General features: G+C 27.2%; 1 protein-coding gene and 1 long non-coding RNA gene across 4 annotated transcripts in view; one reads left to right on the top strand and one right to left on the bottom strand.

Annotated features, from left to right (window-relative positions):
- Positions 1 to 12304, bottom strand: part of LOC132921759 (uncharacterized) — a 121025-nt gene that overhangs the window by 89163 nt on the left and 19558 nt on the right. The window lies entirely within an intron of this gene.
- LOC132921751 (homeotic protein antennapedia-like) overlaps positions 3321 to 12304 on the top strand; it is a 158377-nt gene continuing 149393 nt past the window's right edge. The window contains exon 1 of one of the 3 annotated variants that reach the window (XM_060984932.1): positions 3321 to 3339. The gene's annotated coding sequence lies outside the window, so the exon portion shown is untranslated. Of the gene's footprint in view, positions 3340 to 7809; positions 8784 to 12304 lie in introns of those variants that run through there. The other 2 variants (XM_060984944.1, XM_060984928.1) reach the window with 2 other exon arrangements.

Raw genomic sequence — 12304 nt, 5'->3', positions numbered from 1 at the left:
TTAGTTGGAAAATACTTTAAATAGCTTTCACATCGCGTATACTTTTTGTAAATTTACGTGCTGTCGATTTATATAATTAAAATTATAATAGAAACGTGTAAACGTGATTGGATGTCTAAATTCTTGGAAATTCTGTTTATTCTGGTCATTTAATAAACTTGTAGATTATGATATGTGCACCTGTTTTCTAGACGTTATATAGGTACACATTAAACTTACCACTGTATATAATATATGTTATATAATAATTAATATCGATATAAAATGCATACAATCACATAAAATATGAGCACGCAATATCATCGGCTGGGTACCGCCGATATAGTAGTAATTAATTTCGTATAGTTCCAGTGTAATTAATCGGTGTACCATTATGCGATTGCATAAACACGTGTAAGTGGATGTCGTTTGTGGGCTTGTCACGAACGTAATGAATATGCACTCGGGGATGTAGGTACCGTTGTGAAATAATTGTTCATATATGTTGCTGAGCTTCGTATACTCTAGTCTAGTTCATAATGTACCATAGGGCGGGGGATGTTAGCTTGAATCTACGGGAGACTAAAAGCCTTAATTAGTAGAATCATTTTTAGAAAATTTGAAATAATAAACATTTATTTCCAATTTTTAATTTTTAATTAATTATCCGATGTTTATGATTTGAAATTCTATAGAATTAATGAAATTGTATTTTAATTCTACATATTAATGATTAGATCAAACTTAATTCATAATAATATGATAACTCGTGGATGTAAAATACTGACATATTATATACTTGACATATTTTCTAAAACAGTAAAAAAAAGTTTAGTAAAAGTCATATTATAGGTACTTATAAAAATTAGATTGACCATCTAGTACTTATTTATTCTATATTTTACTAAAGAAGTAATATATTGATAGTCATTAAAATAATAATATGTCTTTTCTTTTCAATACTGTCGTTTCATTTTCGCCTTTTTTGTTATCCCGTAAACCGGAAAACTACAATAAAACCATCCGGCGCATAAGTCTAACGTGTTTTATCAGTCCCTCGGTATATGCGTGTTTCAAACTGTTTTTCAAGACTACCCCCTCCTAAGGGAAAAAAATAATAGAAATAGAAGCATCGTATATACCCAGCTGGAGCATTGGACATTGTACTTCCTTATTGCCACGTCGAGCCCATTACACGTTTACGACTTCATTCACGGTCCGAAGATTTTGAAAATTGAAACGACAATGGTAAAATGAAAATGCATTCGGTATTTTTTTCAGTACCTACATCATAGTATAATTTTATTTTACAATGGTAAAGCATATTTAAAATAAAAGTATTACTGAAATAAGATTGTAATTGTTGTGTAAATGTTTTCTACAAAATATTATTATAATGTATATTTTGTGAATAGGGTTATGGTATGAAACTATAAATAGTTAATATCTTAAATTAGTCTACATATTTTTAAAGTGTCATTGCAAATAGTAATATTTATAATGTACTTAAACGTAATTTGATCCAAGTTTGAACTTGTATATGTATTAAAAATAATTTTGTTTGTCTATTATTTAAACTTTTTAATACAAAATACTCATAATTTTTAAATATATATAATGTCTTGACGAATTTTATCAACAATTAAACAATAAAAAAAAATTTGATTTTAATATTTAATAAAGTTATAAGATTACTTTTTGTGGGATCTCGCACTAAATTTTCATGAATTTCAATCCAGAGAATAGTTTTTTATTTACATTTAAAGAAAATTATAAACAGTCAATAATATAAATTTTACCTAAATAGCTCAAAAATAGTCATCATATATTGATAATTTTACTGTGTATAGAAAATTATAATTTACACATTCGATAAAAATGTCAAGTATCTACAGTTATATATTTTTATGATTGGTTATTAAAATTATCAAACTACATCAAAATAACAAAAATCGTATATACAATACATATATGCAATCTAAACATTTTAATTTAAAATGTATATAAATAATTTATTTGACTTGTCAATATAGAAATTATTTTTAATATAGTTTGAAAAATGTAAGTATAAAGATCCTTGTATACATTTTAAATCATTAAAAGTATGAATATAAAAATTAATTTATTAATTTTCTAATTTTCGTAATTTTGGAGAAATTTTAACTTCAGATGCTTATAATTTGCTCAATGAACTTGCACTCATTTATTTTTATTTCTATTAATTATAACTTATATTAATTTTTTAAGCTTTTGACCAAGTGAACATTTTTTTTTTTTGAATTACCAACAATCTTAAATTTGTATACATTAAAAGTTTTTGGTACAACGCAATTATAACTATACCATTTAAATATTATTATTTTAATATTTTTAAATTTATATAAACTACATTTTTGATAGGATAAAGTTTATTATAAAAATATATTATTAAGTAAAAAAAATAACTGTATCTATATAAATAATAGTGTATCTGTTTTAATTTGTAGAGATTCTTTATCATTGCAAGTATTTTAAATTTTTCTATGATTATTTTAATACATTATAATAAATAATAATACAATAAGTTGTACAATATAAGAAAAATATTTAGCTGTTTAACATCCAATTTTACTAATAAAGTTTTTTTTTTAATTTGGCATATGGCGCGCATGTACTTCTATATATTTACCATATACTGTATAATATATAATTGGACGACCACCCGGTGCGTGACATACAATATTCATCGAGTGGCGAGTGAGGTTCATTAATGAAACTTGTCTATTGTTTTGCCAATGTAATAATCGAATTTAAATTGTTGATATGTATATTATGGATCGTGCTGATGACATAATTTTAAAAATAGTTTATGTTTATAACGTACAAGAGTAAAATAAGTTTTCCCTTTTTAAGCTTAATAATTAATAGTTGTTTTAATTGTACCTTAAAAATTAAGTTCAAAAGTACTAGTCATACGATTTATATTTATAAATTATAGTAGGTATTTATTAATTATTATTATTATGTATATCTCCAACAGAATTTAAGAAACCAAATACGAGTATTTTATAACTATATACCTATTATTATTATTATTATTATTATTATTATGTATTGGTATATAATTATTATAAAATACTAGTATTTGGCTTCTAAATTCAATCGGGTACGTAATATTAAACAACCTACGGCAACTTATCGTTAATAGGTACTCTTTTATTATAGGTGTGAACAAATACTAATGGATTTTATACTCTTTTTTCAGTACTGAAGCAGTAAATATCTATCAAAGACAAATAAAATTGGCTCAGTATGGTCAATTTTTTTTAAATTAAATCAAGAATGATCTAAAGTCGATTAATGTCTAAGTCGATGAACTAGGTAATTATAAATATTATTAATTACATTTTTTCTTGTATATTATACTAACTAGTATTTTATACGACTAAACGTAGTATAACTAACACTATTAATACTTATTAGAGCGATAAAACATGCCCATGTATAATTATTATTATAATAAGCAAGCAGTACATAAACCATTGATTATTCCAAGTCTATAATTGCGATAATAATAAAAAAATATGTTTAATTAAACTAGAAAAGAATAAAATTCAATAGGTAATATTATTAATAAGTATAATAACTATAACAACAATCTTTAACTATATATAAGTAATATACAAAATATTATAAATCATCTTAAATATCATGTCAATTCCGCTAGATAAAATAATGTTAGGTGTACCATCAATTTAATGGACTATATTTTATTATAATTGATAATAATATAATATGGTTTCTAATAAATGTTTGTCTTGCACGTGCATAAACATATAAATTATAATACGATTATTATTAAATCATAGGATTGTTAATGAACTAATGCAAATAATTTAAAAACATTATATATTTTTATTTATTCGAACATTGAAAACATTTTTTTTTTAAATTTAGGTAGCTATTAAGTACATAATATAATATATAATATTATTGTTATTATATATTACATTACACAAATAAGTTAACATCGAATAGAATTTTATATTGTAGAGCATAGATTTTTAATTTATCATTCATTACAAAAACTTCAATTACCATAATATCATTTATCATACATTAAAATAAGATTCAATAATGTTTTTCAGTACTACAGTTATTATTGGATAAAATATGTTTTAGCGATGAAAGTAGAGTCGGAAAATAGTTATTAAAGTTGTTGTAATATTGTAATGTTATAAAGTTTTTTCGAAGCTATAACCTTTTGAATTCATTAAGCTTGCTCGAATTTAAATATAATTACAATTTTAATTTAAAAGTTATAATAAAATGTGTTCAGCATCAATAATTACACACAATGAAATATGTTCAATAAATGCAATGTATGAATATTTACAATTTTATATCTTTAAATAGTTTAAATATTCATATATTGATCTAAACTATGAAATTATTTTATCACACGTTTGTCACGTTCACAATATATTATTTATTATGAAACACGATTTCTTAGATAGCCACCGATTGGCGATCGTCACGATTTTGATTTGGAAACAAATTATTATAGTAGTTTGATAAAAAAAAAATCCGACTATTACCGAGTAAAGTCAATAGATTGGGAGTTTGGACTGACATGAGTCTAAATGAGATGTACATTTTTGATCCGAAAACTAATTCTCAATTCTAACTTTAGATCTATCTACGATATATTTTTGTTTCTATATTTGAATGGGCTTTAATCATTTCTTTGATGTCAATCTTCATGTATTTTAAATATGAAATTTTGTATAATTGAAAAGTGGCAACTATTTATAAAAACATGTTAGGACATTTTATATGACTCCGGACTCGTGTTTGTAAATGCTCCAAAAACCAATGGGTTTTAATTTAAATAAATTAAATTTTTATACTTAAAAACTGCGACATTAATTATTATATTTAACATATTATTAATTAGAAAAAATTCGCATATATTGTCTATAATAATACTATAAATTAATTTAATCAGTGAGATAGATAACATTCATATTTTTTGTAAAAATGTTTGTAATTTACATTATTTAGTTATTTAATTAATAACTTGTATGGGGTATATTATAAATATAGATTATACTGAAGTATTACAATATTTTTATTTATTTGTAATACATTGAATTATATGCACTTATAATACTTTTTGTGTATACGTATATAATACCTACACATATTAATAATAATAATATGTGTTACACTTCGTATTTGTTATTATAATATATAAATATATAAATTCTAAAATATTAACTATATTAGTACCTATCCTTAATAAAAAAAACAGTACCTACTTACTAAAAAAGTAATATAGTAATATATAGTTTGTTAAAACATTTTTTAATTTATAGGGATTCAAATTTTATTGTATGAAAGTTCCATTGATGAATGCCTATTGCCGTTTATAGAATTATATTTTAATTGTATTTGTTTAAACCGCGTTAGGCTTCGAATAATAGTATTTGAAAGTTTAAGTTCGTAGGTGTTCTCCATACATAAAGTTATCATATCCCTTATGAGTGTTTTTTACCTGTTTAAAGAATTCATCTTGACTAACACAGTAATGCCTAAACTACGAGTCATTGTGTCTACTTTCTAGTAAAGTATAGAATAATAATAAAACTTAGAATAGATCCGGATAAAAGGTTATAAAAAATTGACCATCCTCCGCCGACAATAAAGAATATCGCGGCACTTATATCCTGACATAAGGTATTTAAACTTCATTTATTCATGTACTAAAACCAAAATAAAAAGTTGAAGAATTAAATAACTAACTTTCAATAAAAATAATACTCGTAAGATCTTATTATATATCAATATTTGTATGATATATAAATTTATTTTAACAATTTTTCAAGGTATGTAACTGTATTATATATATAGGGAGATTGTTTTGTAAAACAACATTCATTGTTTCAAAATCTATGAATGTTTTATAAAATATTTTTTTACATAGTTTCTAGTTAAAATTAATTAACATTAAAAAAATATATATATTTTAATCATTATATATTTTTAAGTTTATTTTTACTCTTTTGAATAAAAACTACATTTTTCATTTCATATTTTGAAGCAGAATATTTTTCAGAGTATTTCGATGAATAAACATTGAAATTCGAACAATTAGTTTAAGAGATATAAGTATTTGAAATATATGTAAGCGGAGTGCTGAGGTACGGGGATACTCAGTAAAATGTTGATCTACTACTCCGCTTACCTTTAAATACTGATAACTAAGATCTAAGCTACTCGTCCAAATTTTATGATCGAAATAACTACTAAAAAATACTGTATAAAGTTGACTTAAGTTGTCATTGATTACAGAAAAGAAAATAATTATTATGGTTGGATATAATTTTAGAAGATGTATTTTTTATATATTCAACAAAGTAAATCCATGTGCAATTAATTTGTTATGGACAATGCCACGCAAGATTAACTAGTATGTTAATGTTATAAAATGCATAATTAATAATTGTATTATGTGCATTAGCGCGTTGCAGTGTGCATACCTATTGCATTTAGGCACCAATTCTGAAACAAATAAAATACAAATATTTTGTAGTAAATTATTATATACATATAAACATAAAACAATAAATACCACATTTAATAATTTTATAATTTACTATTCAATGACAAACAGAATGGTTTTCTTTATTATTGTCATTCTTAAAATATTTTATAGTAATAATTCCAAAACGCATTGTTTCCAGCAAAAATAAATAAAATTTAGCAATTATTTGAATATTTTATTTTATTTTTTAAATGTAAAACTAAACAAAGACTTTCATTAATTTATTACAAAGAGTGTCATATCGTATTGTTTAAAAGTAGATGTGTACAGTTTCATGTATAAAAATTAATTCAAGTGATTTAAATACAAAATTTAAAAATTAAAATACAATAATAATAATATAATCTGAATATTTTACATTCAAAAGAAAAAATTGAAATCAGACATGGCTAGAAAAATCTAGAATGAAGTTCGAGTAGGTAGTTGTCAATATGTTCCTATACATATATGTATAGATGGTCTCTAAATTTGGATTAAGTTGACATATCTACATATTTTTGTAAAATGTATCATATACATATTACACATAATTATATTCTATGAATTAAGTACATTCCTATAGTAGGCAAATTTTAATGTCATATATTTATATATACATATTACTTTTGTATAATACGAAATGTTTCCAACGAATAAAAATTTATCTATGACTTAACTACACTGGCGTATATTTGTATACAATACGGCAGCGCGGATAAAGTGTCATTTGTTTGGCGAGAGGGGTTGTGAGAACATGGCGCGAATTTGATAGCGCGGGGCGGCCGCCAGCTCGCCGGGCAACAGGTGTCGACGGCGCACGAGGTTTCGTTAAATTCGCGTACTGGTCGTGTCGAATGTTCCGTTCGAATATAATATTGTACATAACTGTGGCGGTCTTAAAATCATGTCGTACCACTCTGTTAGTATGACAATCGTATGGTAAAACTGTCGTTGTCGCGGTTCGTTACATCAGGTTTCATATTCGTCGTGCGCACACACCGTCATTAGATGGAGAAAAAGAACGAAAAAAAAACCATGTCAGTAACGAAATCGCCTAGCCTGTCGCGCGCGCGTTACGCTCGCGTCGCAAATTACGGCGGCGGTAACTTTATTGACTTCGCGTTCGGCCGGTCGGCGGCGCGGCGCGGAAACGTCGTCGTAAGTCTCCGCCGGCGGTGGCGGGTAGGACAAGCGCAATGCGCGCGCGGACGATATACGAGCACCGCGCGCACCACGTACGTGTGTGCGCGGGCTCGTGTGTGTGCATGTGTGTGCGCGCGCGGTGGACGAGGTGTGCCGTGGCGGTGCGCGCGGCGTGCGTGTGTGTCGTCGTCGCCGCCGCCGCCGCCGCCGTCATCGTCGTCGTTTCTCTGTCCGACGCACGGCCGGCTCGTATGCCGCTTACTCCGTCGGCGCCGGCGTCCGTCCGTCCCCGCTCGCCCGCTCCCGTCGCCATTCATACCGCGCGCTACCATCGCCACCGCCGCCGCACGGTCATATTCTTTATGCGACTGCCTGCCGGCGGCGGCCGTGGCAGCGGTGGTGGTCGGCGGCGGGGCGGTGGGGTCCCGTAGCGGGCGGGCGGTAGCACAGGGGGCCGGGCTCTCTATCAGTTCCGAGACCGTAAACCATTCTCCCGCCCAACACTTCGATTCACGTCCCATTATTGTAAGGACAAACTTTTTGGAGCCCATAACACACACAGCACACTTTATAGCTTTTATATCGTCGTGTTCCATTTCCACGCCGCTCTTGTACATTGTATTTTTATTTCGTTTGTTTTGGTTCTCTCTAATATTATATATTATTATATTATATTATACGTCGTCATTATTATTTGTTTATTTTTTATTCATACACCGGTATCTATATTTTAATTTATTTTCTGTTTGTAACGTATTTGATTTTTCACCGTTCTCGCTGACCCGCCAAAATATTTACAACACGCCGATCCAAACGCGCGGAAAATCGTATTTTTAATCGGGACGAAAAAATGCATGCTAAACACCGATCGTTTTATAATTTAACCGCCACAGTTTTTCGTTGTACGGTATTCGATTTTTGTTGAAGCGATTTTTTTTTTTTTAACCATCACTTTAATTATTTAAATCACCGCGGTTTTTGTTTTGTTTGTTTGGTTTTTATTTTATTTTATTTTTATCAAAACACACATTATTTTAAACACAGTTCATTGAAGTCTACTCGTCATTCAAACGATTTCTCAGGACCAACATAATCGGTGAGTGATATATCATTTTGAATCATAAATCATAATACATAACTAATAACTATATATATAGGTATCTGCGTGTATCTACACATGTTCTTATTATTCGTTATGTTTATTTATGTCGATATATATAGTTCGGTAGTTGGATATATTAATTTTTACTCAAACTTATAATATACAAAATGTAAAAACTCTCTGTTGTGTAGGTATTTGTGGCTATTTGCAATTACATATACATATTATGTTAATATCACAAACTATGCATCTATAATATTTCACTATAAATCGATATATTTTAAAAAACAAGTATAAGATCGTAATACATGCCGTAATAATAAATTATATTTTATTTAAATTCTTATAAATCAGTATTTTTTCCGTGTTTTAAAATAGAATAATAGTTAATTATTATACTTTATACCATAAATATTAAATATATACCTAAATATAATAATAATTTGGTATGATTTCTTGCGTCATTATCGAATACATCAAATTTAATATTTTTGTTTCAATGTTTTAATATAAGTACATAGATGATAATTCGTACGTTAGTAGGTATTCCGGCTTAAGGCCATAAACATAATGACTATAATGCATTCGTCTATGATTCGTTATTTAATTTTAATGTATTTCTTATGAACAACTTTTAGGAAATATATATGTCCCAGATATAAAAAAATTTAATTTAATTAGATCAATATTCTTATTTCAATAATTTATTTCTATGTTCGTCAAATAGTTTTTAATTTAAATATATATATATATATTATTGAGTATACTCACCACAATTTAGCGTTGGAGATTCATAACTAATTATGCATAAGTAGTATTTTGTACTTATATACATATACTTAATTATTTTTAAATTGTTTAATTGATAGAATAAAGTTTGTTGTTTGAATTTGACTATACCAGAATACAAAGAAATGTATTTATCATAATTTATGTTAAATTCTTTTAAAACCCTTAAAATATTTCAAATTATATATTAATAAACAGAAGTCATGTTGCTATTTTATGCACATTATTAGAATTTATTTGTATATCTAACAATAATGTAAATTATATCTAATATTGTTAAATCAAGTATAAGTAATTCAGTAGGTATATTATAAGTTATTTTCAATATACTTAGGTAACTAATATTATTAAATATTACAATAAATACATACAATGCATTTGTAATAAAAATTTCATATAAATCTGTACTTTATAACAGGTGCACAAATAAATACCGCATAGTATTATATCAACTTGAACTCACTATACATTTCAGGATGATAAACTAATATTATTTTGCAGAACCATTTAATTAAAAAATAATAACATTTAATTTTACTGCATACTTTGTGGTGAAAGGGTAAGGGGTATAGGAGAAAATAAATATAATGTACCTATAGGTATATAATAATAATATGTAACAGTGAACGTATATATATAAAAATCATGTCTTCGCGACACAGTACAGTGCGGCGATATAGTGGCGATATCTGATGTTATTTTACACGAGAGACCATTATATTAACGATTTCAATCACGCGCACAGGTTAATTACCTTACGGATCATAAACAACGGTGGTGGCGACGACGGCGGCAGCCCGAGAGCACACTTATAAACTATCTACTGTGAAGGTATAACAGCAGCAGCAGTAGCCGCACGCCGAATATTTACGACCGTTTTTTTTTTTTTTTTAATGGCTCAATTTAACAACAATCGTGTATATTATACATTATATATATGTATATATTTATTATGGGATATAATGTCCGTTATTATATGATTAACCGGACTAAACATCGAGGACCGGATATATAGAAAATTAAAATTAATATGTGACATATCGCGGGCTATTCGTGATTGTGTACGGAAATCGTAAATATTTTAAAGATCGAGAGTACCTAAGGAAACACAGAAAGCACGTCGGTATAGTCATAGTAAAGAGTTTTTCGAAGAAAAAAACCACATCATAAACATGCCTAATTTATGTACAAGGGGGAGTGTATGTGATTTTATCACACACACACGCGCGTGTGAACACACACATTCACATACTATACACACACGCGTGCAAACCGGCGGCGGCGGCGACGGCGGCACGCTCCTCGGCACTTTAGGTCGTTGTGCACAGACTGTTTTACGACCTGGTTTCGACCATATTTTTGCCTCGGCCACGGCGCTCCGACCAATTACCGTCAATAAAAACCCGTGTTTACACGTCGTTAACTTAATAATTTTTTCTCTTTCTCTCTCACTCTCTCTCTCTTACTACATCTTTCGTTTCTCTTCATTTTTATACGTATGAGATACGGTAAGATGTAAATCCGTTTATAAAAAAAGCGTCGTTTTATTATTTAAATGATCAAATTGAATACTCTTTATATACTATTCATAAATGATGTACATATAGCTACCGTCAAGCGACAGGCTTGTAAAAAATCTATTGCATCTGTTAACAAAATATAAGTATACGATAATACTTGTTTAATGATAATTTTTATTAGAAAAATCCTACTAAATATTTATCAACTTGTCTGATTGTTTATAGGTTGGTTGTATAGGTTCTATGAGTAAAAAATAAAATGTATGAATTGTAAGTAGGTAAATGTCATAAATTAAATTACTATTTCTTTTAGAATTATATTATTATTTATTTTTTATTCTATTAAATATTATATCAAAATATACAAGTTGAATTAAAAAAAACAATATAATTGATTGTATATGTTGATATGTTATAATTATTATAGCTTATTTATATTTTCTGCTTTTAATTTTAAAGGTTGAATTAATTTTATCTAGGTACAAATTAATATATATAATAATTTAAAAAGTCAACTGTTGGTATATCAATTAAAGATAGGTAGATAAAGCTTAAATTATATTTGTTGAATTATTATTTTATAAAATTATTTATAAAACTGATAAATTATTTACATTTTATTTTTAATTGATTTTTTTTTTATAGTTTAGCATAATATATATATACATTACAAACAATTTAATTATATCAATAAAATATAAATATTATAAAAGATCAAGTTTTAAAAAATGAGAATGAATACTATGTAAATTACAATATAATGCATTTTTTTTAGCGTAAAATATTGAGTTTCATAATTTTAATTCTATATTAATTATTCAATAAATAATATAGATATCTACCAATAAGATAAACTTTATTATTTATTTACCTGTAAGTCCAGCAATATTGTTCACCATTTAAACATTTCAAATATTTTTAACTTATTCGTGAAAAAACGGAGTTCAATAATGCCACATATACGGTATAAATAAGTAATTACTTATCGTATAGTTGATACTCGTATTATTAGTTATTTATTATTTTTTTTTTTTCTTTGATAACATTGTACCTATAAATGGTAGGTGTGCCTATACGGCTAAAGAAAATATATTATGTTCGCACATGATCTGTAGGAATATAATATAGGTACTTATAATGTTTAATACTTTATAGATGCAAATAATATTTATGTACATACACAAACATTTAAGGGGGGTCGCTTAA

This window comes from Rhopalosiphum padi, chromosome 2, assembly GCF_020882245.1.
Source record: "Rhopalosiphum padi isolate XX-2018 chromosome 2, ASM2088224v1, whole genome shotgun sequence".
In the NCBI taxonomy this organism is placed as follows: Eukaryota; Metazoa; Arthropoda; class Insecta; order Hemiptera; family Aphididae; genus Rhopalosiphum; species Rhopalosiphum padi.
The sequence above is the reverse complement of the archived record's forward strand: the minus strand, read 5'-3'. Positions and strand labels throughout refer to the sequence as shown.